The sequence below is a fragment of the Pinus tabuliformis genome, chromosome 3_2 (assembly GCF_031772625.1).
Source record: "Pinus tabuliformis cultivar Carrire ecotype Pingquan chromosome 3_2, CPIR1, whole genome shotgun sequence".
NCBI lineage: Eukaryota > Viridiplantae > Streptophyta > Pinopsida > Pinales > Pinaceae > Pinus > Pinus tabuliformis.
The window spans coordinates 1,038,856,549-1,038,882,859 of NC_142302.1; positions in this window are offsets into that span (position 1 = coordinate 1,038,856,549).

Sequence of the window (26,311 nt, forward strand, 5' to 3'; positions counted from 1 at the left end):
CTTTTTCCTAGCTGCCCTAGAATGGTTTCTAAAGACAGTCTTGATATCCTCATAGGGTAACTGGTATATATCTCCCCCTACGAACAAGTGTAGGGTATCCAAAAGGTCTTCCCTTACTCCTCTAAGAAGGACCAGCTTCAGTGACTCAGGGTCAAGTGTGCACCTGGCCCTTTTGTAACTAAGTTGGAACCTTTCTTAATAATCCTCTAGGGATTCATCATTACCTAAGGTCATCCTAAAAATTTCTTCCTTAGTATCATTAGACCTATAGTAGTCTCGATACTTGTTGTTGAAGGCTTGCTGCATCTAAGCCCAAGTTGTGATGTTATCCCTAGGTAAACCCATGAACCAGCGGAAAGCTACATCCTTGATGGTAGATGGAAATAGTTTCAACTTTTGTTCATCATCTGTGCAGTCATAGGTTTGGCATATAGCAATAAACTCAAATAGGAAAGTGTCGGGATCTTCTGTGGTAAGGCCATGGAAATGAGGAAGGGCAGAGGGGCTTATGTTTTTCATCTTAGTGTCCCCATTGGTTTCCCTGATGGGGAAGGCACCCTCAACTCTTTCTCTATTCCCTCTGTCATTTCTATTTTTAGCCATTGGCTCAGTAGGAATGGGTTCTTCTTCTTCCACTGTAGGTTCTTCAAATATGTTAGGTTGCTCACCTAAGGGTTCCTCCAGTTCACAGCCACCGAAGAAGAGGGAAGGTTGGTTGTTGGATGCACTGGGGGTATTTGGCAAAAATTTCCCTAAGTTGTCCCTATTCCTACGAGGCATGAAAGGAAATGTTTTTGGTTTGGTTTTGTGATTTTTTCAAACTTTGAAAGTTCTTTTGCAGAACTGAAATTGCAGATTGAATGAAAACTACTGACTGAATGAAAAACTAATTGTTGAATTGAAATCTAACTTGCAGAATTGAAATTGGAGACTGAATGAGAACTACTGACTGAATGAAAAGATTAACTACTTGCTTGAAATCTAACTTGCAGAATAGAAAGGCAAGCAAAGAATGCAGAATGAAAAGGAAGCAACTAAATTACTTTTGCGGAAATGAAACTAGTGGTAGAATAGTAGAAACAAGAAATAGAAGAAAGAAAGTAGTAATCACATATTACTCAGACACCTCCCCGGCAACGGTGCCAAAAAGTAATTAACACTAATATTGCAGCAAGAATGCTGCAACTCTTGGGCTACCAGCTTTACTTTATCAACCCGAGGTTCGTACAAACTTGGAGGTGACAGTGTTGTATACACAAGTAAAAGTGATGGTTATGCCTTTTTTCAGTGTTCATCTGGCAAGATACCACTAGGGTTTGCAAGCCAAACTTCTATGGATTCAAAAGAAGCTTGGTTCCTTGATGAAAGAAATAGAAACCTACCCTAAGAGCAAGTTGATCTACTGCAATAATGAAAAAGAATGAAATTCAATGCTAAGGCACACCATTTCCCAATTAACTACTAAGATCTATGCTTTGCACTAATGCTAAATCAACATGAACAAAATGCTAATATCCTAAGAATGGAAGTTAAAAACATCAAACACAATTTTTATGCATGTAAAGGACTGTAATAAATCTGTTTTGTCTTTTTATTCTTTTCATGAAAAATCAAGAGTGCAAACTAATCTCTTTTGGTGATGTGGTAGGTGGTTTAGGGATGCTGATGAATGGTTGGAAGGTTCAGAATATGGTTGGAAGGTTTGGTAGACCCTTGGGTGACCTTGGGAGGCTTCCTAGAGGTTTTCCCTCAATTCGGCCTCAAAACAGCACACTACAAGAAAACCTACAGGATGTACTAGAAACCTATAGGATTCCCTCTATTTCTACATGATGCAGCTGTGAGCAGAACGATGGGTGTTGGAGGTGATGGAAATTTTAGGGAAGGTGGTTGATGGGTGGAATGGAGTGAGAAGAGGCATAGGATCACTCAGAACCCAAAACCAAGTTTAGGAGATGGTTGGATTCGCTCAAAATTCTTGAGGAAATTTCTATGTAAAATGATGAAATTGGTGGAGGTTTTGATGAAAACAAGGAATTCCTATGGGTGGATGCAATTGGAAGGTGGTTTCTAGCTATGAGATTTTTGTCTACTTATAAAGTACCTTATATGTGTCAAACATGTGTAATTTCCAAAAAGTCATGTAAGCAAAAAGAATTCTGATGAACTAGAAAAGCAGAATTTAATGAACTAATTGTCTACCTTATGCATGAAGAATTTGCTGAATAACATGGAATGATGGATGCGATCTACTGCAAGAATGAAGATAGAAGAAATGGAAATGAAATCCTACTTTGAAAAACTTATCAAATGTTAGTTTAAGTACAGCAACCTCTAAATATCATGGGAGAAATGGAAATCTGTCTTTTTGGGTTGCATAAGGGTCTTTTCCTCAAATCATGATCCCAGAAGGAAGAAGTGAGGCCAAGACACCTACTGACAAGTTTGTGGAGCCTCTTTTATCCCTTCTAACCTGCTACTGAAGTAAGGCACAAATGGAAGCAAACTAATAAACAATTAATCAAATCTACACTACTTACAATGAAATACTTCTAAAAACAGTTTAACCATGAATCTATGAAACTAAGATAAGAATAAAGATACAAGAATAGGAGCCTTTGCCGCTAGGGTTGGGCCCCAACCCAAGAGCTTCAGCCCTCTGAGTTAACTCAGTACTGAATCAAGAACAAACTCATTTTTATTACCAAAACAGGAAATTACATCAAAAAGTCTTCCACAAGTCTGGAGCTCGAAAATAGCTAGAGTTTTACAAAAAAAAATCGAATCCTAATGAGGCTCTAGGCCTCTCTACTTATAAAATTGAAGTCTCCAATGACTTCCTTAAATTTATGGAGGCTCAACTCCCAAACTCGAGATGAACTACTCTTTGTCTATCACTTGCTCGGTTGCCTTTTAATCTTCATGGCTTGGATGCTTGCACTCCGAGCTAGTGGGATTAATGAAGGAATATTCGAATGGGGAAGGATTAAATGAGGAGGATTTACCTCCTACAATCTCTATCCCTTGTCCCATTCAAGTTTCAAACCTTAGTCTTTACCAAAATTCCTTGATTTTCTCTTCCAAACCTACATTCAATGAATATTAGTCCACTAGGAATAATATCTCACTTTAACTCATCTCATTAAACAAAATATAATCAAAACATGTAATAAGTTGTGAAAAAATTTGGTTTGACTAAGCTAGGAGGTAAATTAAGGCCCATATAATTACCCAATGATGAGGCTTATCACATATCTCTCCACTCTTGAATAAAGGAGTAGAGTCTTTAACAAAAGAATCAGCACACCGAACAAGAGGCTTAAGCTTCTGAGCTAAGAATTTAGCAAGAATATAGGTGGGACCACTTATTTTGTTGACAAATAGGTCTTGGGGGGGGGGCAGATTTATGAATCTTCGGTAGGCCATAGATCCTCAGGGTGATGGGATTGCTCTCAATGAGCTTATGGGAAAGAGGATTAAGAGATGGATCATACTTAAAAGCAGATGCTACCTCCTTGGAGACAGAATTAATAGGATTCTTCTTAAGCTTGACGTAACTCCCAATGTTAGATAGATGGTCTAACATTTTGTGGACATAATCAGACTTATCAAGAATGAAAAAAGCTCCACATTTGGTTGCTCTAAGGACAACAATGTCATTACTGACAATGTTGCATCTCTTAAAGCTCTGCTAAAGAAAGCTATAGGTTGTTCAAAACCCTCACTATTTTTCTGCAACAGAACTGTTGCAATGGTGTGTTCAGATGCAAAAGAGAAAATCATAAAATATGTTATCACCAAAATAGGAGTTTACTTTTTCTTTTGCATGGTCTTAGATGAGTGTGTCAAGTCATCTTATGCTTAGTGGGTAGGTGTTAGGTTAGGAGTCTCAAAGGTTTAGTTTTTCTTTTGTGTCCAAATAAAGTCTAACATCCTTTTCTTATGTTTCATGAGTCCCACAACCCTGTTTAGAAACTCATAGCTCAAGGAAAATTTGAAAGTTTTGAAATTAGTTCTGAAACTATGATTCCGTAGCGCAGACAATGTTGTGCTATGAAAACACTGCTCTTTTCGTAGCACGCTACGAAAGCGCGGATTCGTAAAAACAGTCTTGTTAAACATCAATCCGGTAAAAACCCATTAGAATTTTCATGATTAGGTGTCAGTTACAAGTCAGTCCACGAGCATGCCACCACTCCAAACTCATCATTTCGAATTTAGGGATCATTATGAAAGATCATTTCAAAATTCGAAAAGGTTGGCTAGTCTCATCGTGTTAATTTGCAGGGAAACCCTTGAAACATAATTGTTTTCGAACAATAAACTTTGCTAATTGTTCACCAAGGTTTTCCTCATCCATAGTTCAGGCGACGCTGAATACCATTAGCAAGCAAGGCTGATCAACAGAGTTTCAAGCGAGGCTAATCAACGAAGTTTCAAAAGAGGACAGTTTTGTCATGGGAATTTATAAGGAAAGACACAAGAGCAGTCAACCAACAAACCAGTTCAAAAGAGATTGACTAGAAGCCAAATTGAAAAGGAGAAAGGTAAAACAGTGATCTCGGGAGAAGGTTCCAGCTTGAAGGGTGATCTAAATGATATTTTAAGAGCCATTGATATTGCAATATCCCCTTTGGTGCAGGTAGATGTAATAAAGTCTGATCAAGGAAAATCAAAGAAAATGAAACCTTCCAAGAAATTGAAATTTGAGGAGGATGTCTCAGCATTTGTCTTCAAACCAAGAAAACCCTTAACCAGGAAATCTAGGAAGATGAAAGAGTCCATTATTGAGATGGGGAGAACAGAAGAAACATCTGCTATTCAGAAAGAGTTGATTGGCATTCCATCTCCAAGACCTAAAGGTGACAAAAGCACAGTTCCAGCCACTCAAACAGAAAAAAGCTAGTTACGAGGTTATGGAAGAAAGGTTAAAGGATGCCAACAATGAAATTGCTAGACTAAGAGTGAGAGCAAGAGAGCATGCTGCTGAAAGGAAAATTTTCAAAAGGATGAAGGCTCTCTGGGAAGCTGAAAAGGTGTCCATACTAGAAATAGTAAGCAGTGAACAACAATACTTTACCTGGACTGTTCCTGTAATCAAAGAAGCCAAATTTGTGAGAAAAATTAATACTCAGCCGAGAGCTACAAACAGGGGATTGAAGAGGCAAATTGAAGATCTAGAAATACAACTAACCAAATCTGGAAAAGGGTCTACAACAATAATGAAACAGGGTGTTGAAAAGGGGCAGTGAAGGAAATATATCAAAAACAGTTTTGGCATATAAAAGGAAGAACAGCTGTGAAGAAGAACATCTATAAGGGTAAGTGATTTTGATTTTTGGTTGATCATATCAGTCTTCATGGAATTTTGAAAAAACTCCCAAACTACAGTTTTTGAAGGCCGTGTTAAAAAAGAGCATACACAGCAGTTTTGTAGCGCACTACGAAACTGCTGAAGATGATCATTTAGCACTTATGGATGCTTTCTGAAGGTAAGGTTTGATTAGTTCCAAATTTTGAAGGTATGGTGTCTCAAATGGTAGTGGTGTAGAAATCTAAGTCCCAGGAATTATTTCATAAATGACATAAAAGTTGCACTATGAAAACAAGCTAATGAGGTAAAAACCATGTTTTTTTGTTTTTAAAAGTCAACTTCCAAGGGGGTTCCTGAGCAACCTAAAACTCATTTTTGAAAACTGAAAGAGGTTTTTCGTACTAACATATTTAGCCACAAAAAAATCTCTCATTTTCATTAAATTAATTATGAGGTGGGAGAAATTGATGACCCAACTTGCACTACAAAACTGCTGAAAGTCATCGAGAGAAAAACTTTGTTTTCTGGTTTTAGTACTTCACTTCATGATCAGTTTCTGGCCAAATGCAGCTACAATAACCTCTCTCACTTTCTTCAAAAGTGTTACCAGTTGAGAGAAACAAGGCTTTATTTGAAGCCATATTTTCAGAAATCAGAATTTTCCAGTTTTACACAGGTTGTTCAAAGACAGTTTCTGGACAGTTAGGTCACGGATCAGCAGGGTTGGTAACAATGTTGGAGGCATCATAAAGGTTGAAGACATGGATTAGAAGTTGTCAAAGAATGTATTTAAGTCTTAGATAATGTTTTTGAAACATGTTTTAGGAGTTTCACTCATATTTGTATTAAGACTCCTAAAAAACAGTTAGCTGTCAGTTTGTAATTAAGAGTTTGTTTTATGAGTAGATAGGTGTCAAATTCGAATTCTCCTAAGGATGGATCATAGAATCCAAGGTTGTAAAGACTCTATATGAATCATGAGGTCGAATTCCTCAGTGTTGGCATTTGTATTAGCAAAAGAAGTTGTGTTTTGTGAGCAGATTGTGTGTTTTTCAAACTTAATGCATAGATCAGTTTTACTACTCAAGATTCACAAGGGGCTTATGTGTTTGATGTTCTTATGGCCTTTTCAATTACTTATTTGCAGTGGTATGAGCTTGTGATACTTAGAATTCATTGGAAAATGCTCTAACTTCCTTCACATGCTTATAAATTGTGTTGATTCACTGTGTTACTATTTTACTTGTAAACCTAAACTCCAAGTGCCTTGACTTCCATGTTTTGTTGATCATGATGTTTTGTTGAAGACCATTTTGAATCCATAGCCCAATAGATATTTGCTAATCATAGTTTCAACCAGTCAATTAGTTATACTTTTGTTCATTTTGTTCCTAGAGTTAGCCATCTAATCATTAATAAAAAATCCTAAACCTAGTGAGAGAGCCCTCTCAGGTTGAGGAGGCTAAGCCTCAACCAAAATATTGGTTTGAAAGAGTTACTCAGAGTCTACTTGATCAGTAGCCTATCAAGGTCAGATTTTGTGGTAACATTTTGGTGCGTCTGCCGGGAGCCTGAAGATTACTCATTCCCGAAATCAAGAAGCTGAACTTCTGAAGGTAGCAGGAGCTCAAAAAGTTGTTCGAGGCTGCATCTACCTTGGCAACTCCACACATCAAATAACAAATTGGAAGGTGACTCCACTACTAGAAGATCAGTAGCTTGATGAAGTTTCAAGATGAGTGCCATTGCAAGAATGAATGCTAGGTATGCCCCTATGAATTAATCTCATATCCCTGGTTTTCCAAATCCTAAGCCAAAGGTCGAATGGTTAGATGATCTTCCAATATTCAAAGATGAAAAGAAAGACAATGTTGCTCTTCATTTGGTTAGGTTCCATATGCATTTACACAGTCTTAAGGTTCAGTTCCCTGAAGATTGTCTCATGAAGATGTTTATGACCACTTTAGAAGGAAAAGCATGGTCTTGGTATAAAGGCTTGGAAAATGGTTCATTGTATTCTCTTGCTAATTTCCATGATGTATTCTATGAGAAGTATAAAGAGTGTCATCCCTCCTTATTGCTGGTCAAAGATTGTTGTAAACATTCTATGAGTTTTATTCAATATTTGGAGGATTGTTATGATGATGATGAATTCATGGATGAAGAAATTTTAGAGGCTCTTCATAACAATACATTTCAACACCAAGAAGAAAAGATAACATCCCATAAAATGCAACATGAAAATTAGCAGGGGTTTACTTATGAAAACTATGTTACATCCTCTGAGATTAATGTAAAGATGCAGCAAACTTGCCAGTCTTTTGATCATAAAGAGTATGAAAATCATTGCAAACACCAAGAAGAAATACTGGAAGATAGCTTTTATAACCCCCAGGCAGAGGAAAAGGTTGATTTTTTATGTCATACTTTGCAACAACTTACATCAAAGAATGATCATAATAATGAGGAAAATTACATTGTTTGTGGGAATCATTCAGAAAAGTAGTTGGATAGCATATCAAAGGAATCTTGTGTGGTTGAGAATCAGTTGTCTGAAGATATAGAATGTGATGATGATCATCAAACTAACCATGTCCTATTTGACCCTATAACTGAATATATGGAAAAAATTTGCACACCAGTATTTCATTTTCATTTGCATTATGAAGATCAGATACATCATAAGTTGATTTGGTCATCTCACTATCATGGTTATTTTGAGGTCGAATGCAGTCAAGAGCCTCAAATATCAGAAAAGACAATTGATTGGATTTATTGGAAATATCATGTTGCCTAACCTAAAGTGGAAATTGCAGCTAATAGGGTAGGTAGGAATGTGCAAATAAGCTCAGGGTAGGTTGACTGAACATTTTTAGTAGGTACAATTTGATTCCTTCTTGCAGGAATCATTAAAGCTTGGGGAGCAGATTGGGCAGAATTTCAGATTTTTATTCTAAAAAATGAATAGCACTGGTTCTACGAGTTCTTAGGGTGCCACAGGGGTACACTATCCCAAGTGGAGCCACTGTTATCACCAAAACATGAGTTTACTTTTTCTTTTGCATGGTCTTAGATGAGTGTGTCAAGTCATCTTATGCATAGTGAGTAGGTGTTAGGTTAGGAGTCTCAAAGGTTTAGTTTTTCTTTTGTGTCCAAATAAAGTCTAACATCCTTTTCTTATGTTTCATGAGTCCCACAACCCTGTTTAGAAACTCATAGCATAAGGCAAATTTGAAAGTTTTGAAATTACTTCTGAAACTACGATTCCATAGTGCAGACAGTGTTGCACTACAAAAACACTGCGCTTTTCGTAGCGCGCTACGAAAGCACATATTCCTAAAAATAGTCTTGTCAAACATCAATCCGATAAAAACCCGTTAGAAATTTCATGATTAGGTGTCAGTTACAAGTCAGTCCACGAGCATGCCACCACTCCAAACTCATCATTTCAAATTTAGGGATCATTATGAAAGATCATTTCAAAATTCAAAAAGGCTGGCTAGTCTCGTCGTGTTAGTTTGCATGCAAACCCTTGAAACGGAATTGTTTTCAAACAATAAACTTTGGTAACTGTTCACCAAGGTTTCCCTCATCCATACTTCAGGCGAGGCTAAACACCATTGGCAAGCAAGGCTGATCGAAAGAGTTTCAAGCGAGGCTAATCAACAGAGCTTGAAAAGAGATCGGTTTTGTCACAGGAATAAGGAAAGACACAAGAGCAGTCAACCAGTGAACCAGTTCAAAAGAGATTGACTAGAAGCCAAATTGCAAAGGAGAAAGGTAAAACGGTGATCTCGGGAGAAGGTTCCAGCTTGAAGGGTGATTTAAATGATATTTTAAGAGCCATTGATATTGCAGAATCCCCTTTGGTGCAGGTAGATGTAATAAATTCTTATCAGGGAAAGTCAAAGAAAATGAAACCTTCCAAGAAATTGAAATTTGAGGAGGATGTCTCAGCATTTGTCTTCAAACCCAGAAAACCCTTAACCAGGAAATCTAGGAAGATGCAAGAGTCCATTATTGAGCTGGGAAGAACAGAAGAAACATCTGATGTTCAAAAAGAGTTGATTGACATTCCATCTCCAAGACCTGAAGGTGACAAAAGCACAGTTCCAGCCACTCAAACAGAAAAAAGCCAGTTATGAGGTTATGGAAGAAAGGTTAAAGGCTACCAACAATGAAATTGCTAGACTAAGAATGAGAGCAAGAGATCATGCTGCTGAAAGGAAAAACTTCAAAAGGATGAAGGCTCTCTGGGAAGCTGAAAAGGTGTCCATACCAAAAATAGTAAGCAGTGAACAACAATACTTTACCTGGACTGTCCCTACAATCAAAGAAGCCAAATTTGTGAGAAAAATTAATACTCAACTAAGAACTACAAACAAGGGATTGAATAGGAAAATTTAAGATCTATAAATACAACTAACCAGATCTGGAAAAGGGTCTACAGCAATAATGAAACGGGGTGTTGAAAAGGGGCAGTGAAGGAAATATATCAAAAATAGTTTTGGCATATAAAAGGAAGAACAGCTGTAAATAAGAACATCTATAAGGGTAAGTGATTTTGATTTTTGGTTGATCATATCAGTCTTCATGGAATTTTAAAAAAACTCCCAAACTATAGTTTTTAAAGGCCGTGTTAAAAAAGAGCATACACAGCAGTTTTGTAGCGCACTACAAAATTGTTGAAGATGATCATTTAGCACTTATGGATGCTTTCCGAAGGTAAGGTTTGATTAGTTTCAAATTTTGAAGTTTCTAGTGGACATGGGATCATGTATGGTGTCTCAGATGGTAGTGGTGTAGAAAGCTAAGTCCCAGGAAGTATTTCATAAATGACATAAAAGCTACACTACGAAAACAAGCTAATGAGGCAAAAACCCTGTTTTTCTGTTTTTAGAAGTCAACTTCCAAGGGGGTTCCTGAGCAACATAAAACTCATTTTTGAAAACTGAAAGAGGTTTTTTGTCCTAAAATATTTAACCACAAAAACCTCTCTCATTTTCTTTAAATTAATTATGAGGTGGGAGAAATTGATGACCCAACGTGCGCTACAAAATTGTTGAAAGTCATTAAGAGAAAAACTCTATTTTCTGGTTTTAGTACTTCACTTCATGATCATTTTCTTGCCAAATGAAAAAGTATTTTAGAATTCTGAAGGATTTTTATCTTCATACAATCTCCAGCCACAATAACCTCTCTCACATTCCTCAAAATTGTTACCAGTTGAGAGAAACAATTCTTTATTTGAAGCCATATTTTCATAAATCAGAATTTTCCAGTTTTACACAGGTTGTTCAAAGATAGTTTCTGGACAGTTAGGTCACGGATCAGCAGGGTTGGTGAAAATGTATCATAAAGGTCGAAGACATGGTTTATCAGCTGTCAAAGAATGTATTTAAGTCTTAGATAAGGTTGTTGAAACATGTTTTAGGAGTTTCACTCCTATTTGTATTAGGACTCCTAAAATACAGTTAGCTGTCAGTTTGTAATTAAGAGTTTGTTTTATGAGTAGATAGGTGTCAAATTCGAATTCTCCTAAGGATGGATCATAGAATCCAAGGTTTTAAAGACTCTATATGAAGCATGAGGTCGAATTCCTCAGTGTTCGCATTTTTATTAGCAAAAGAAGTTTTGTTTTGTGAGCCCACTGTGTGTTTTTCAAACTTAATGCAGAAATCAGTTTTACTACTCAAGATTCACAAGGGGTTTATGTGTTTGATGTTCTTATGGCCTTTTCAATTAATTATTAGTAGTGGTACGAGTTTGTGATACTTAGAATTCATTGGAAAATTCTCTAACTTCCTTCACATGCTTATAAACTGTGTTGATTCATTGTGTTACTATTTTACTTGTAAACCTAAACTCCAAGTGCCTTGACTTCCATGTTTTGCTGATCATGATGTTTTGTTGAAGACCATTTTGACTCCATATCCCAATATATATTTTCTAATCATATTTTCAACCAGCCAATCAGTTATACTTTTGTTCAATTTGTTCCTAGAGTTAGCCATCTAATCATTAATCAAAAACCCTAAACCTAGTGAGAGAGCCCTCTCAGGTTGAGGAGGCTAAGCCTCAACCAAAAGATTGGTTTAAAAGAGCTACTCAGAGTCTACTTGATCAGTAGCCTATCAAGGTAAGATTTTGTGATAACAAAATCTTTAGTAAAATCAAGGCTAATTAAAATAGGAGCAGTTGTCAAAGCTACCTTTACTTCAATAAAAGATATGTTAGTCTCACTATTCCATTTTATCTCATTATCTTTCTTCAACATATTTGTGGTTTCTCTCAAGATCTTGGTCAGGTTTGGAATAAATATTCTTAGGAAATTGATCAACTTTGTTGGGGCCTATTCTGATACCTTCTTTTGAAATAATGTCACCAAGTAGCTTTCCTTCCTTTAAACCAAAAAGATGTTTTTTGGGGTTCAAGGAAATACCATATTTCCTCCATTTTTTAAAAACTTTCCTCAAGTGCAGTAGGTGATCTTCATCTGTTTTGGAAAATACATTAACGTCATCCAAGTAAACTACAATGAACCTATCCTTCTCATCAACAAATTCAATCTCCATTGCTCTCTAAAAATTGGCCCCTGCATTCAAAAGGGCAAAGGGAATTTTTAGATACATAAAGGTTCCCCAGGGTGTAGTGAAAGTTACTTTATGTTGATAAATAGGATGTACTAGAATTTGGTTATATCCTGAGAAACCATCTAGCAAAGAAATTCTACCCGAACCAACTACTTTCTATAAGATATGATCCATTTTAGGTAGAGGCTAGTTGTCCTTGAGAGAAATTTTGTTCAGATTCCTGAAATCTACACAAAGCCTTATTTCTCCTATCTTTTTTCTTGTTGGCACTAGATTAGACGCCCATTTTGAAAATCTTAAGGGTACAATGATTTTTGCATGAAACAGTTTTTTAACTTCCTTTTGTATCAAAGGTAACAAAACTGGATTTACCCTCCTTAATTTTTTCTTGAAGGGTTTTTGGTCTTCTCTGATGGGAATGATATGTTGTATGATACTAGAATCATATGCTTTTAGATCTTCATAGCTCCAAGCAAACACATCAGAGAATTCTTTTAATAGCTTAATGTATTCATGTTTTTTTTTGGGAGGCAAGGATTTGGACAAATTTACAATCTTAGGACTTTCCTCAGTACCTATATTATAGCCCTCAACCTCAGCTCCTACAGGTTCTATTTTTGGCTTTTTGGCTACATTGTTAAAATAAAATAGCTCTTCTAATGGCACCAATCCTCTTGGTAACACATTGTCTTTAAATTGTAGAACCTCGAGTTCCTTTGGATTATTATCAGTCTCATTCAACACTATTTGATTTATTTGGTTTATCTTGGCTAATAACCATATATTTCATTAGTGTTTCCTTGTTTAACCTTCTATGCTAACCAAAACCAGGAATGGTAGCATAGGTCATTTCCATCTACAAAGTACCCTGTAACTTTGCTCCCCATGATCTTGATAGAAACATTCCATACTTGGGAGGTATGTCTGCCACTACAATATCCATTACCACGCTCTTTGCTAGTATTTGGACCATAATAACACATAAATATTTGATTAGACCTAAGCACCTTACTTTGTTGGAGTCAAAAGAATATAAATATTTGTAGGGTATTATTATGTCTAATCCTAACTTCTCCATGATGGCTCTGGGCATAAGATTGTATGAAGCACCAGAATCAAGCATAAATTGTGTATAATTTTGTCGTGAATGTTCAAACTGATATAGAAAGGTGGCACACTACCATCCTGAGACTCCCCTTCAACTTCAGGCCCAAACAATAACTCAAGTTGGTCATTAGTTATGTTGACTATGCTTGTCCCTTCCCCTATCTTCAGAGCCTTCATGACTTGAGATCTATATGCATTCTTGTTAATTAATTCAGTTAGAGGAATAGAAGTTTTTACCTTGGCTAATTCATTTTCAATACTGAAAGATGTTTGAGGTTTATCTATCCTTTGATATTTACATCCTGTTTTTTAGAAGTCTCCTTTTGAGAATCATCCTTTGACTAGCTAGTAGAAGGGGTGTCACTCTGAATTTTCTTGAGAGGGTTTTCAGCAGCCTTTTTACTCCTCAAATTGTATTGTCTTTGCACCTCCATGATAGCATTTTGGTATCCTTGATTATAACCATCTGACTCTGAAGGGATGACTTCAGGTTGTGATAGCAAGAACAGATCTTACTCCTCTTTAGTTAAGAAAATGTGGTCAATTTCACTTTCCTCAAATAAGTTTATTTGATTTTCTTCAGGATCCTCTATTATCTCAGCTTCTTCATCTCCATAATTCTCTAGTAAAGGAGGTATAATTTGTTGTTGATCAGTTTGTCCTCTTTATTCTCTCTGTTTAATTTGAGGTTGATTTTTCCTCAAATTAGGATTTCTAATTGGACGACCACCTGTTAGTTAAACTTATCCTTTTCATCATTCCTTCCATCATTTTAATTAAGATATCCAACTTAGCATCTGATGAAGAAGAAGTAGGTTCTTCTTCAATAGTGACTCTCCTCTCAGCCTTTAACCTAGCTCTCTTTTCCAACAAATTTGCTTCCGCACTGACTACATTCCTCTGCATTTCCTCAAGGGTAGAAGGATTCCTCTCCCTCAGTTGGTAAGACATGTCTGGATCAAAACCATCAGGAAATTTGATAAGAGTTAGTCCTCGTGGGGGTTTTATTGCAGCTGGGAGAGAATTGTAAATGTTATTGAACCTAGTGCAATAGTCTTGGACTGTTTCACCAGGGGATCTCTTTATACTCTCATATTCAGCCAAGATTTGGAGAGGATTCTTCTTTACTTCCCATATTCTGAGGAAAGTTTGGTGAAATTGTGTGAGATTTAGGATAGAGGCAGCTGGAAATGCCTTAAACCATTTCTTAACTTCTCCTATGAGACTTTGGGGAAATAGTCTCATCTTCACATCATCATCATTAATTTCTTTAAATATAAATAATCATTCATTTTGTCTATATGTTGTTGAGCAGTGATTGGCCTTGTGCCATCAAATTGTGGTATTCAACTCTGATAATATTTTGGCATGGCATTAAGTTGTCCAGGTAGGTCTAGGGGGGCATAACGAGCTACCATGATTGGTAATTGGGAATGAGAAGACGATGAAACTACATTAGGTGTGGATATGGGGGGTATTAAAGGGGGTGGGGTTGTACTTTGTTGAGTTGATGTAGTGGTGGTAGGGATAGTAGATGAAATGGGTACAATGGTAATAGGGGGAATTACGGGAGGAGCAGTAGAAATAGGGGTAATCACCATAGAGGAAGAAGATGAAGAATTAGGTGGTTGATGAATAAGAGCTTTGTGCACAGCTTGGTTTAATTCGGTCACCAAAACTTCAAGTTTATTAAATTGTTTTACAACATCTTCATCAGAGTCTGGATTAATAGGTTGATGCTTTGAGATATAAGGTTTCAAAATACTTTCATCAAAAATTGTCTCAGGTACAAAAGTGTCTGACTTGGTACGAAAAAGGTTATGCTCAAAAGGTAACTCAAATTCAATATCCTCAACAGTTACAAAACTTTCAGGGAGAGAATTAACTCTGGGCAGTGGACTATTACTTGCTTGGCTCTCAGTAAGACTCCTCTTTCTGATAAGTTTTTCAGGATTATCTACAACTTTTGGTGGCTTAGGATCTAGATGAGCTCTAGTGTATATCTTTCTAGGAGCCATATCTGTAATAGATTATTTACAAAATTTAGGTGGAAAACACCCTTAATAACATCTATTTCACAGCCACACACTTGAAATAGCCTTTAAGCTCTAAAATAAATTTTTACCAAGGAAAAATTCAATTTATATCAGATTTGTCTGAAGTCCCTAGTATGGTCGCCAGAATGTTATCACTCTATAATTTCCCAAGGGTGTGAGAGAAACCCAGAGGTAACCACAAAACCACTTTGGAAGCTGGGATCTAGCCCTTCTAGCTTCAGAGAGGGATCTCTCTATATGATTTAGATTTGTTGATTTAATATATTAGGCTAGTTATGAGTTATGAGTTATGAGTTTGGTTTTTCAAATATTTGGTTGAAACAACAAGGAAAGTCCATTGGGCAATGGAGTCATAAGTCTTAGGGTGATCAAATGAAAGAATGTCAAAACAGATGTAACAGGGAAAGGTAGGTAGAATTTTGGATCTTTAGAGCATTTATGGAATGAATGGGATGAAAAGATTTAGATTCAATTAAACATAGAGCATACTAGGATGAATTCTATATTTAATATCAGAGTGAAGACATGACTATTGTTTATAAGCCAGAGCAGAGTGTATTTAAACAAACTCAACCCTTAATTTTCTTTAAACAATAGAGACAGAAAGAACGTATGGAAGATTGGAAACATAACAATTTTACAAGAGAGGAAATTTCACCAATTGCCTAACATAGGAATCTTGGAACAAACTTTTTGTATTAATGGAAATGATCACTTCATCACATGTACATCTTTACATCAAAGATATGCTTTCTTCACATGAGTTCCAACCTTTTGTACTTCAAAATATGAGGTATCTATATAAGTTTATCAAAATATCTTGATTTAAAATATCAAGATGTTTCTACAAAATATCCTAAAAAAGTGTTTACAAAAATAGTACAGGAATATAGGAAAACTAAAATTGTTGAAGCTCTCTGGTACTGATTTCGAGGATTCTGGTGATGACTCAACCTGAAAAAATTGTTGCTTTGTTGTTGAAGATGAATACTTGTTTACTCAAGTATTTGACATAATTTATCCCATCTATCTTCATCTGGGATGGAAAATTTGATTAACTTTCTGTAGGTTTCATCCACCTCAGTATATTTCTGGAAAGTAGGTTTGACTATAAACAAATGTTTTATTTCATGTTTGATAAGTAAGTCAAACTTCAAACCTTCCATGAAAGCTTTACCTGTAATGGTTCCCTTTATGTTGGAAAATTTAGATTTATCTCTTGCTATGGAATATAACTTTTTCTGATAATCATCTAGTTGAACTAATTTATCTCCAATTCCCTTTAAACCTGGAAGCCCCTTTTAGTGCAGTATGTTGAAATTCTTATGGAATTTTTGAATGCTAGACTCCAAATTATGACATTTATTCTCTAACTGTAACATTAAATTCCTTTTTTTAAGAACTCTTCTTACCTCAAGTATTGTCTCAGTTCTTTCTGTAATCTCATATTCTTCCAATTCTTCTTTTGTCTTTGAATTAAGGATTCTTATTAAGGCAATAGCTTCACCTGGTTTCTGACCCCAGTTTTCCTTTATCTCTTCGTTGACCTCTTTTGATTTTTGTACCAATTCCTCCTACTCAAAAATAATTTCAATGGAAGGCCAAATTTCAGTCATAGATTCATTAATTTCTACCGAAATGTTCTCCTTTGCATGTGCAATTGTTTGTGCCATGGCAGATTCATTCTCTAAAATTTCAATTCTCTGAGTTAATCTATGAGTCTTTTGAAGCTCTGACACATACATATTATCAATTTTTAATTTCTGCTCTTGGAGGTTTTTAAGCTGAGCTTTTAGCTTTTCAATCTCCTGCCCTCTGATAGACAAGTCTTCCATAGCTTTGATTAATTCTCCTGATGTATATGTTGACTATGTCTCCATTGTAGTAGTTGCTGAAGTAGAATCCTCTGTTGTTGATGTACCTACAACTTGAATTGTTGTCAGAGGAATGACTGCTAATTTAGTGTATTGCTCTCTCTCTTTCAGTAGCTTTTCTATTTCAGTCTCCATTTGTTTAATATGTCCATTCTATTCAATGATAATTTTAAACATATCTTCTTTCTCCTTCTCTATTTGACCAACTTCCTTTGTTTGTGGATCTTCAGTAGATGGAAGTTTGAGTTGCTTCTTCGGGGCTGCAATGTCATCATTTTTTATTTTAACGATCTCCTCAACAGCTTTTACATTACTGGGATCATATCCCAGTTTAGTCACTAAATCCTGTAAAGACTTTATCTTAGTGTCCTTAGTTAAAGAAGATATTTTCTCTAATTTTAATTGAAACTGAATATTATTGATTGAAGCCTGAAGTTTGGATGCTTCCAATAATGAGTTTGTCTAGGTAGAATACAACATTTCATTTGCTTTCTTGTGCAAATCCATATGATTAATAGGATGGATTTGACCAATGTTGAAAGAAAATATAGACTTCTTGTATTCATCTGCAGTTTTAGGAAAAGGAACTTGAGCTTCAAGGAAAGCTATATGCATTTTCCCTTCCTCAGTATGAAAAGCAAGAGAGAAGTTTGTGCTGTGATGAAGCTATTTGTTTCCATAACTGAGAATAGGTTGTTTCTTTCAGGAGTTCATTTTTCTTTTTTATTTCCTTTTACCTAGCAAATATACTTGGTTCAACTTGATCATGGACCAATTCTCCTGATTGAGATGTTTCTAGCGGTTCTTGAGAAGCTGAAGATGATGGTGACCCTATGAAAATGTATTCAATGTGAGGGAAAGTAGAAGTGTAAGGACCTGTCAAGTCTATTTTAGGTTGAACATTTCTTCCTGTGAAAACTATGTTGTTGGATTGGTTTTCTGCTTCTTTTTGTATATTTGGAATTATTTCCCCTGAATTTCTGAAACTAAAGAGGAAACATCTTCCCTTGGTATTTTATCATGCTTTTCCTATGGCACTGGTGTCTGTGATTTCATAGTAGAAAGTACATGTTTAAGTATGGGGGTTTTACGCAGTGCATTATATTAGATATCATTTTGGGATTCAACTGCGTTAAGTAAGATCATTCGCGTATGACCATTTCCATGAGAGGTAGTCGTAACTGACTAATTTCTCATGATTTTTGAATAATTCACTTAGCACTCATTGCATACTAATTTCTCATGATTTTTGAATAATTCACTTAGCACTCATTGCATCGGGTGATGCTCACAGGGGTGAAGAAGTGGGATTGAAACTAGTGAAATGTGGAGAACGAATCACATAGAATCAATCATCACTTCTGGGGCTTGCACCCGGTAACCAGGACTTCCCAGGAGGTCACCCATCCCAGAACTCCTCTGGCTCAAGCGCGCTTAACTATGGAGTTTTTCCCCACAATGAAGCCCACTTAGCTTGCAATGTATTTTCCTGACATTGATCTTGATTCATATATTGCTCAATTTTAGGGGTGGGAGTATGAGTGTATGGAGTAGTTTTCTGATCTACTCTAAAGGAGCATATGAACAAGTGAAACTGAGTTTAAATTTCATTTGTTTGAGGAGAAGATTTGCTTCTTTTGTTGTTGTCCTGGTATTACAAATGAAAGGTCCAACCTGTGCTTTGATTTCGAACTGAGGTTTCCCCTTCTGGATTTGTTGGCTTGTTGGGGCTTGACCCAGGTTCAGAAGTGATTTAGCCAAACAAATCCCGAAACTACTGGCCCTTTCAGAAATAGTCCGCGAAGCACGGATTGAAGTCTCACCTGAGGTAGTATGTGAGGGTGCTAGAACCAGGTTTCCGCACCCTAGGGATGTCTTGATGAGATCTGGAAAGGTTGCGAACCGATCCTATGCACCTGTGCAGCTCCGCGCAGCGATCTGACCTTTGCGTAGCTCTGTACAGAGCGCGAAGGGGTGCTATCTAGATCCTTTACCCTTACGGTGTTATTATTATAGATCTGACTTAATTTTGTGGGCCCAGTAGTCTTTATCAATCATTCAACATTTATAACCAGTGTGCGCAACCATAAACCGTAAATAGATGCATAAACATATGCCAGAAGCATAAACATGCAGATCTGCGAATAGATGCACAATATTTCATAATCAACTTAGCTTTTATTAACTTTCTGGTCCAGTACAATCCAAGTCCACCCTACGCACTCAGCTGCAGGGGTCCGCGCACATAGCTATGGACTCTACCAGGCCTCTGCACACACAGTTGCAGAGCCTCTTCCTACTCCTACAACCCAAGACTCAGACTTACAGACTCAGAGCAAATATTTTATTCAAAAACCCATAATCCTTAGATCACATCCAAAAGTTGCCTTCTACATTTAGAGCCTCGCTCTATTTATACATTCCCATGGTCTGCGGACCATGGGTAGGCCAACACATTCTATCTTAAATTACAATACTTTAGGGCGGACAACCCTAGACTCTCGCTCTCTGCGCCTGCATTTTGCGGGGTCTTACATTATATTTGACCAAAATTCGGGCTACAAGCCCCAAAAACCTGCTATGGGGGGATCCGCTGCCCAACAGGCCCCCAACACAATCAACGTGACTCGTCCCGAGTCACTCGGCTGGTGCGGTGATCTTCACGCGAAGTTCATCCAACAACCTCTGCGCTTTGCTTACATCCGCAGCACATTCTTTCGCTGTCTGTTGTACCCATTGTGCACGTATCTTTGATCCTTCGTTGTTAGGTGAAATTCCTTGTCTAAGTGCATATACGCCCTGCATTGGTGCCATCTTTCCCTCGATCTTGGCAGTGACCGTGAATGCTTCCTCAAGCCAAGGCTAGATGCATTCCTTAAGCACTACTTCTTTCTGACGTGCAGCATCCACCTGTGCCTTGAGAGCCTAGGCCTCCCTCATCTTAGCCAACCGTTGAGTAAGGGCAACCATCTTTGCAGTCCCTTAGACATTGTCATAGGCCTGCTGTAACTCCCGTGCTTCTGTCTCTAACCACTGTAACGTTGGGTCTTCCTGCAGTGAAGTGAGCATGACGAGTGACTGATCTAACAAGCTTGTGCACTCCTGTATGACGTAATCTATTGCTTCCAGCCCTGATTTAATGGTGTGGTGCCGCTATTCGCTGACCCCTGGTGGTGTAGAGGGTTGTGCCTTCAGCCTCAACTCCATGATCTGCAAGTTGAGGTCCAATTGGTTCCTCGTTGCTTCCTCCTTCGCCTCGCAGAATCCACTGGCCAATCTATGGATCCATATACCCACTGGTAAGTCTGCTGCAATCTCTAGTTCAGGCACATGGCGACATGCTTCTTTGACGATTTGCTCCAACTGTTGAGTCTGTGTTATGCATCATCGCGTTGGAGGCTCAGCTGCTCAATATTGATTTGTTGTTCACTGAGCATTTGTATTCCACATCCTTCCCTAGCGTAGAGCTCTGTCGTCGCTCCATCCTGTAGCTGGTATAATATCTCTCGCGGAAGGGTAGCCAAGTTTAGTCCAAGTCCCTTGAGCTGGCCTACCACGGCTCTGTCCTCCGCATTGTCCACTGCCAGTGCCCCTTCCGGCAGCACAACGATTTTAGCCATTTTGGCCCGCAGCAACTGCTCGGTTGCTGATGTACCCATAGCCTCGTAGGCAGCAACCATTCCCTGTTGTGGAGGCCGCACCTGAAGTTCCTGGAGTTGTGTCCTGAGCACCCCCAACACATTCTGCTACTCTGTTATTACCTCCTAGAGCGCCTCCCTAGTGACTTCGCAAACTGTGTCACCAATGTCATATAGGTCACCCTCAGTCAGTGTAATAGGCTCCCCCTCCAACTTGGAAGCCTTGGTCTTCTTCCGTGGCCCAGTTCGTTCTATCGCGCGCGGCCGTTTCAGTTGTGTAGAGGTGGTGCTTGGGTCCACACCTTTTTCGTATCATCTGTCCCCTGCCCTGTCACAGTGGTCTCAACTGCTGCTGTCTTTTCTGCGGTGGCCTTTGCTACCTCCCGAGCTGCCCATACTTCTTCAACTAGCTATTCATTCCACCTATGTCGTGCTAGCAGCTTGGCAGCAGCCTTCTGTCATTGAATCTTTGTCTCATCACGCACCCCCAAATCTGGTGCGCGCCATTCCAGTGGCCATGTGTCGAGCATCATGAAAACAGCGTCATCTATTGCAATGAAGGGGAGTGTGGTCCACTTCTGCTCTGGATCCTTCTGCGCCCTGATATATGCATTGTGCATATCGACTTTAAAGTCTACAAAGCTCTTCAGACTGTCGTATACCGAGGTAGATAAGCGGCCATTTGTTGATCCACAATCGTATGCTCGCCTCCATCAGTACCCAGAAGATCTTGATTTCCTGGATTCGCGTGACATCCTTCGTTGCCCATAGCGACGCATATTTTGCTGCCTCGGGCCAGTCCTGGTCAAGGGGAGGAAACTGACTATCCTCAGGCAATTCACCTGTAACCAACAAGATGGATAAGAGAAACCACACGTAGTGGAAGGTCTTACCCTGCTCTTGGGCCTCCCTGCAGTTCGTCAGGAACTCATCACAAAGGAACTACGCCCAGTTGAACCATACCCCTTCTACGCATTGCTCGGCCAACACAATGATCATTGTTGGTACCTCATTTCCACGACATTTTCTCATCACTTTTCCCGCCAACAACTGGGTAGTGATGCAGACCCCTTTGTTCTGAATACTAGTGATAACATAACCCCTCTACTTTTTTTCCAACTTATATTTCTTTTTCATGGCCTCCGCAATCGCCAAGTCTCCACTTGTGCCAGCTATTTCCGTAGGGTCCCGTCCTGTACAAGGAAGCCGAGAAATCCTATGAATGAGCTCCGCCATGATGGGTATGGGCTCCTCCAGCCACAAGTACCCATCATGCACCAAGAAAAGCAGTTGCCTGATGAAAAATATCGTGAGTGGGGCCCGATGAAAGTGTGGAATCAATAGGAGGTGGAGTAGCCCGGCCTCCTCTACCCCACGCAGCCATGTCCGTGGTTGCAGTGTTGTAACTACCCCCTTCGTGCTTTGTTCCATCAGCTAGCTAGTTTCCAAATGAGGGAACCTCTCACCTTCTGCGAGATCCTAGTCTTCAAACTTCATAGTGGGTATGAGGCCCACAACCGAACCTTCAAATAAAACTCCTTCGGGGAGGAACAGGGTGTTTAGTGTGCTTCTAAAAGCATCCAAATCTTTAGGTACCTTTACCCTCCCTTTCCGCGGAGGGACATACTTGGGTAGCTTTGTTGTGGTGCGTACTAGCTGGATATCTTCTCCCACCTCTTCCTCTGGTTCCATTTCTTCTACAAAGGTCTGAGGATCCTCCTCCTCATCATCTCTTTCAATATTAACCATTTTTCCCTTTTCTTCCATTGACAGTTTGCCAAACCGTGGATTTCGGGGAGACATACGAACTAGTCCTACTGCCTATGGGTCCTTTTTGGGCCTCGGTGTCCGGGGAAATTTAGGTATTTTGGGTGCATCACCTACCAGTGGTGTAGAACTCTGCGCGGCTCCCTTGGTTGTTGACATTATTCTGATCAGGGAATCCTGCATATCCTTTGGCAATGCTTCAAACCACGGACTTGCTTTTACAACCTCCAAGTTCATCATATTCATGCCCACTTGATAATGCAACAACTTAAAAAAGTCAAGGGTTGTTCGGTGGAGGGCCACCTGTGATTTATAGGCCTTTTTGAATTCAAATTTAACCATTCCCCCCAGATTCGGCTCATTAATGCGAGACTAGCGGCAGATAGTCCCAAATCTCATTCTGACTTTGTGTCTTAATTGCCCGCAGTTCGCTCCTCATTGTCTTAAATTGGCCATCTTTTCATGAACAGTGACACCAATGGTCACTTTCCTGCCTGTCCGTGTGGCAGTATAGTGCCCCGTGCGCGAATGCGACCTATGCATCAGACTGATCCTACGCGCGACTTTCGTGTCGCACAGCTCCCATACAGACTCGTTTATAGTCCCGCGCTCTCTTTCAACTGCTTGGAGCATTGAGACTGCGCTTCCTACAGATAGTCAGGTGGTCACACTACTAGTGCGAGGCTTCAAGTCACCTTTCAATCCAGTCTGCGGACCTCCCAGCTTCCCTTGCATCTGTCAACGTCTCGTGTTATTCCTTATGCGGTGCACTTCCTTGGTGACTTCATTTGATAAGGTGCGGTCGCAACCCGGTAGTATAGCCAAGCACTCTTGGCAAAAATATTCTAGTGTGGTGCTAGGGTTGCCCATACGTGGTCCCATCCTTCTGCCAATGCATAATGTCTATGAGATTTTGGTTTCCAGCTTTCTGATATCCTCATCCATTAATATGCTTTCCTACTTCAGTCGTACCCGCTTTTCTTCGAGTTCGCAAAGCTCAAGGTTCCCTTGCTGAATGGCTTCTTGAATCTGCATCTGTTTGTCCTCGCGCGGCTGCATAATTTCTTCACTTTGGTCCCTGCGCACTGTCGCAATTGTAGGAGTGTGAGGATTCTTTTCCAAAGCTATGGCCTTGACTCTGCTCGTCGTCTTCAGAACCATTTCCGCACTCAGGTTCCTGCACATGGCCCCATAGGCCCATCGAACTACTGGCACGCGTAGGTCCCAATCAGTTCGTCCCATCTGGTAGACTTTGTTCATGATTCTGCATAGCTTTTTGAATGCTCCATCGCAGACTATTTGTGGAGTGTGTCACCTTCCCCATTGTCGCATCAGGTTCCAACTTCTGATCCTTAGTCTGGGAGGTGCTTACACAGCACACGTCTGCACCCATCGACACAGGTGGGCACATAGCCTGATCTGTTCTAGCTGACCGACTCGCTTTCGATGTTGGGGACTTCCAAACCGTAAGCGCATCCATTTTATATAATCACGCCAATTCCCCATAGCCTTCTGATGTGTACTCCTCCATCGTGCGGGTGTCACACGCAACGCCCATTCCAGCACATCGTACTATTGTTGCTCCGGTACTGCACTTTTTTCCAAGAGTTCATCCACTCCTATTACCCCATCATAGGTTGGCAGTTCCTGTTACACTAAAAAATGTCACCTTGACTACTTACAGTTAGTATGGCTCAAATCAACAGTCATGCTACCCTCTTAGGCAAGTCTTTATGCCTCTGTTATCCATCTCAAACTCAAAGAAGAGAGAAAGTCTTGTAAAAACTATGTTTATCTCTGGGGTCGCAGGTTCTCTCTAGCCTTAACTGCGGGGACGCAGGCCATGTTCACAAAAACTGCGTCCATGGACGCTCTGTATGTAAAAGGACAGGTGCGTCCTTCTGTAAAAGGCAAAATGCGCAAGTTTTATCTTGAAAAAGTTACTTGTGGTTACTTCTAGAACATTCTAGAGGTCGGTTTGATGAAATGGATGCGCCTCCAGTTGGTTCATGTATCTCTATTAAGAGGGAGCTTATCCCATCAATAAGGGAGCTATCCCACCCATAGAGGGGGATAATCCCATTGATAGTGGACCTGAATAACCTCTTTACAGCACTATAAATAAAGGCATTGAGCCAGAAGGAGAAGAGGTTGGAGCTATACATTTTCTTTGGGTAAATGCTGCAGGATTTAGGTCTTCCATTAGAGCCTTTGTGAGGAGAGATTGTCTTCACTAGATTCTACTTGGGAGAGGGTGAGCTTTGTCAAAGTAGAGGAAAACCCTTGATGGACCCTGGGAGGAACTTGCACAACACCAAGGCCAGGTTGTAAGAGTTTCTTTGTTTCGTTATTAATACAAACTGGTTTATTTTTCTCAATAGCTTGTGTTAATGAGTTATTTCATGTGTTCCTTGGTCTGCATGTTGAATATATGTTTTATTATATGAAATGCAAGTGCTTGGTAATTGTTTGATTGTTTGTGGTTGCAGGAATTGACTTGAAGGAGGAGCTCATCCGGATCGTCAAGAACGGACTTCAACAACAGCGTTTTGGAATAAGGTAAGCCTAAACACTTGTAGTTTTCATGTTGTAAAAGGTGTATTTAGAGAAAGATCACTCCATTTTGTCTTGTTTGTCATTAGAACGTCTTAGACTTCTAGGAAGGTCAGTCGTGTCCGCACCCTTGACAAATTCCGTGTGACAGTTCCCTTGCTTCGGTCGTCATGCACCGTAGTGATCTGATCATCATGTTGCAATTCAATGTTGTCACTTCATGCAACCAGTTCTGCTAGCATTCTATTTCTTCATCTGAATCCGAAGTACAGGAGCTGTCGCACTCCCATGAGATTCTCCCATCTACGGTAGGGTTTACCCGATCCTGGTATTACGTCGTTATCTAGTAAATGCAATCCATCTCATCTTCATTGTCATCGTCGTGCACAGGTTCAGTGTAGCGCGCTCCTTTGGCTAGATCTAGTAAAATGACTACGCATAGGGACTTTTTCTCGAATATCATCTTCCGCTTTTTCAGGTTGATGACTCCATTCATATCAGTGGCCCAGTCTATTCCTAGAAACACAGGGTAAGGGTTGTTGTCATCAACAATCTCTATTACCTCAAAGTCCGTCTGCGTGCTCGCGCCTTCGATGTCCACTGTTACCCCTTTCAACCTTCCCATGGGCAAGATCTTTTATTGGTTCGCCATCTATAATTGAATAGGGGACCACTATAACGCGGGCTTTCCCATGCATTCCCATGTCTTCTTTGGCAACACATTCGCGTCCAACCCTAGGTCTAGAATTACCTGATCCATTTCATATTCGCCAATCTGCGTCGTTAATCTCATCTCCCTCCCGGTGCACAATGTATGCTTTCCTAGTTTCTGGACTACGCGCGGTCCTCCTGACCCTGCACACCTAGTTATCAACTCCTGTAGTCCTTTAACCGCCTTATTATCATGCAACAGCTTCATGCATGTCTCTAAAAAGGTAGTAAGCATAGAAGGATCCATCCTTGTCTCTGGTTGATCCTTACTACCCGAAGTAGAGGCCTGTGCGAAGCTCTTCTTAGCTTCCATAAACGTCTCCTTTGTGCATTCCAAGTCAAACTCAGGTTCCTTTCTAGGAGCCTTGTGAACCCATGTATCTTCCTCGAGTTGCTTCCCCTTATCTTCCGCTATGGTCGCGCCGCTTATGAGCATCATGTTCATGTTGGGGTCTTCTTCGTGTGGTTCAGACCTTATCATTTGAATATTCTGCGTCGGATTAGGCTGAAGTACCCCCTTCTCACGCATCTACGCGATCAACGTAGGACAATCTACTATTTCATGATCAAACTGCTCATAGTACAAACAAGATATTCTCGTTGGGTTGGTACAATTGCGAGCGTAGTGCCCTAGTCCTCCGCAATTGTAACAGATTAATTGTCATCGGCCCCTTCCTAGCCCTATTTCTCCTCGTCC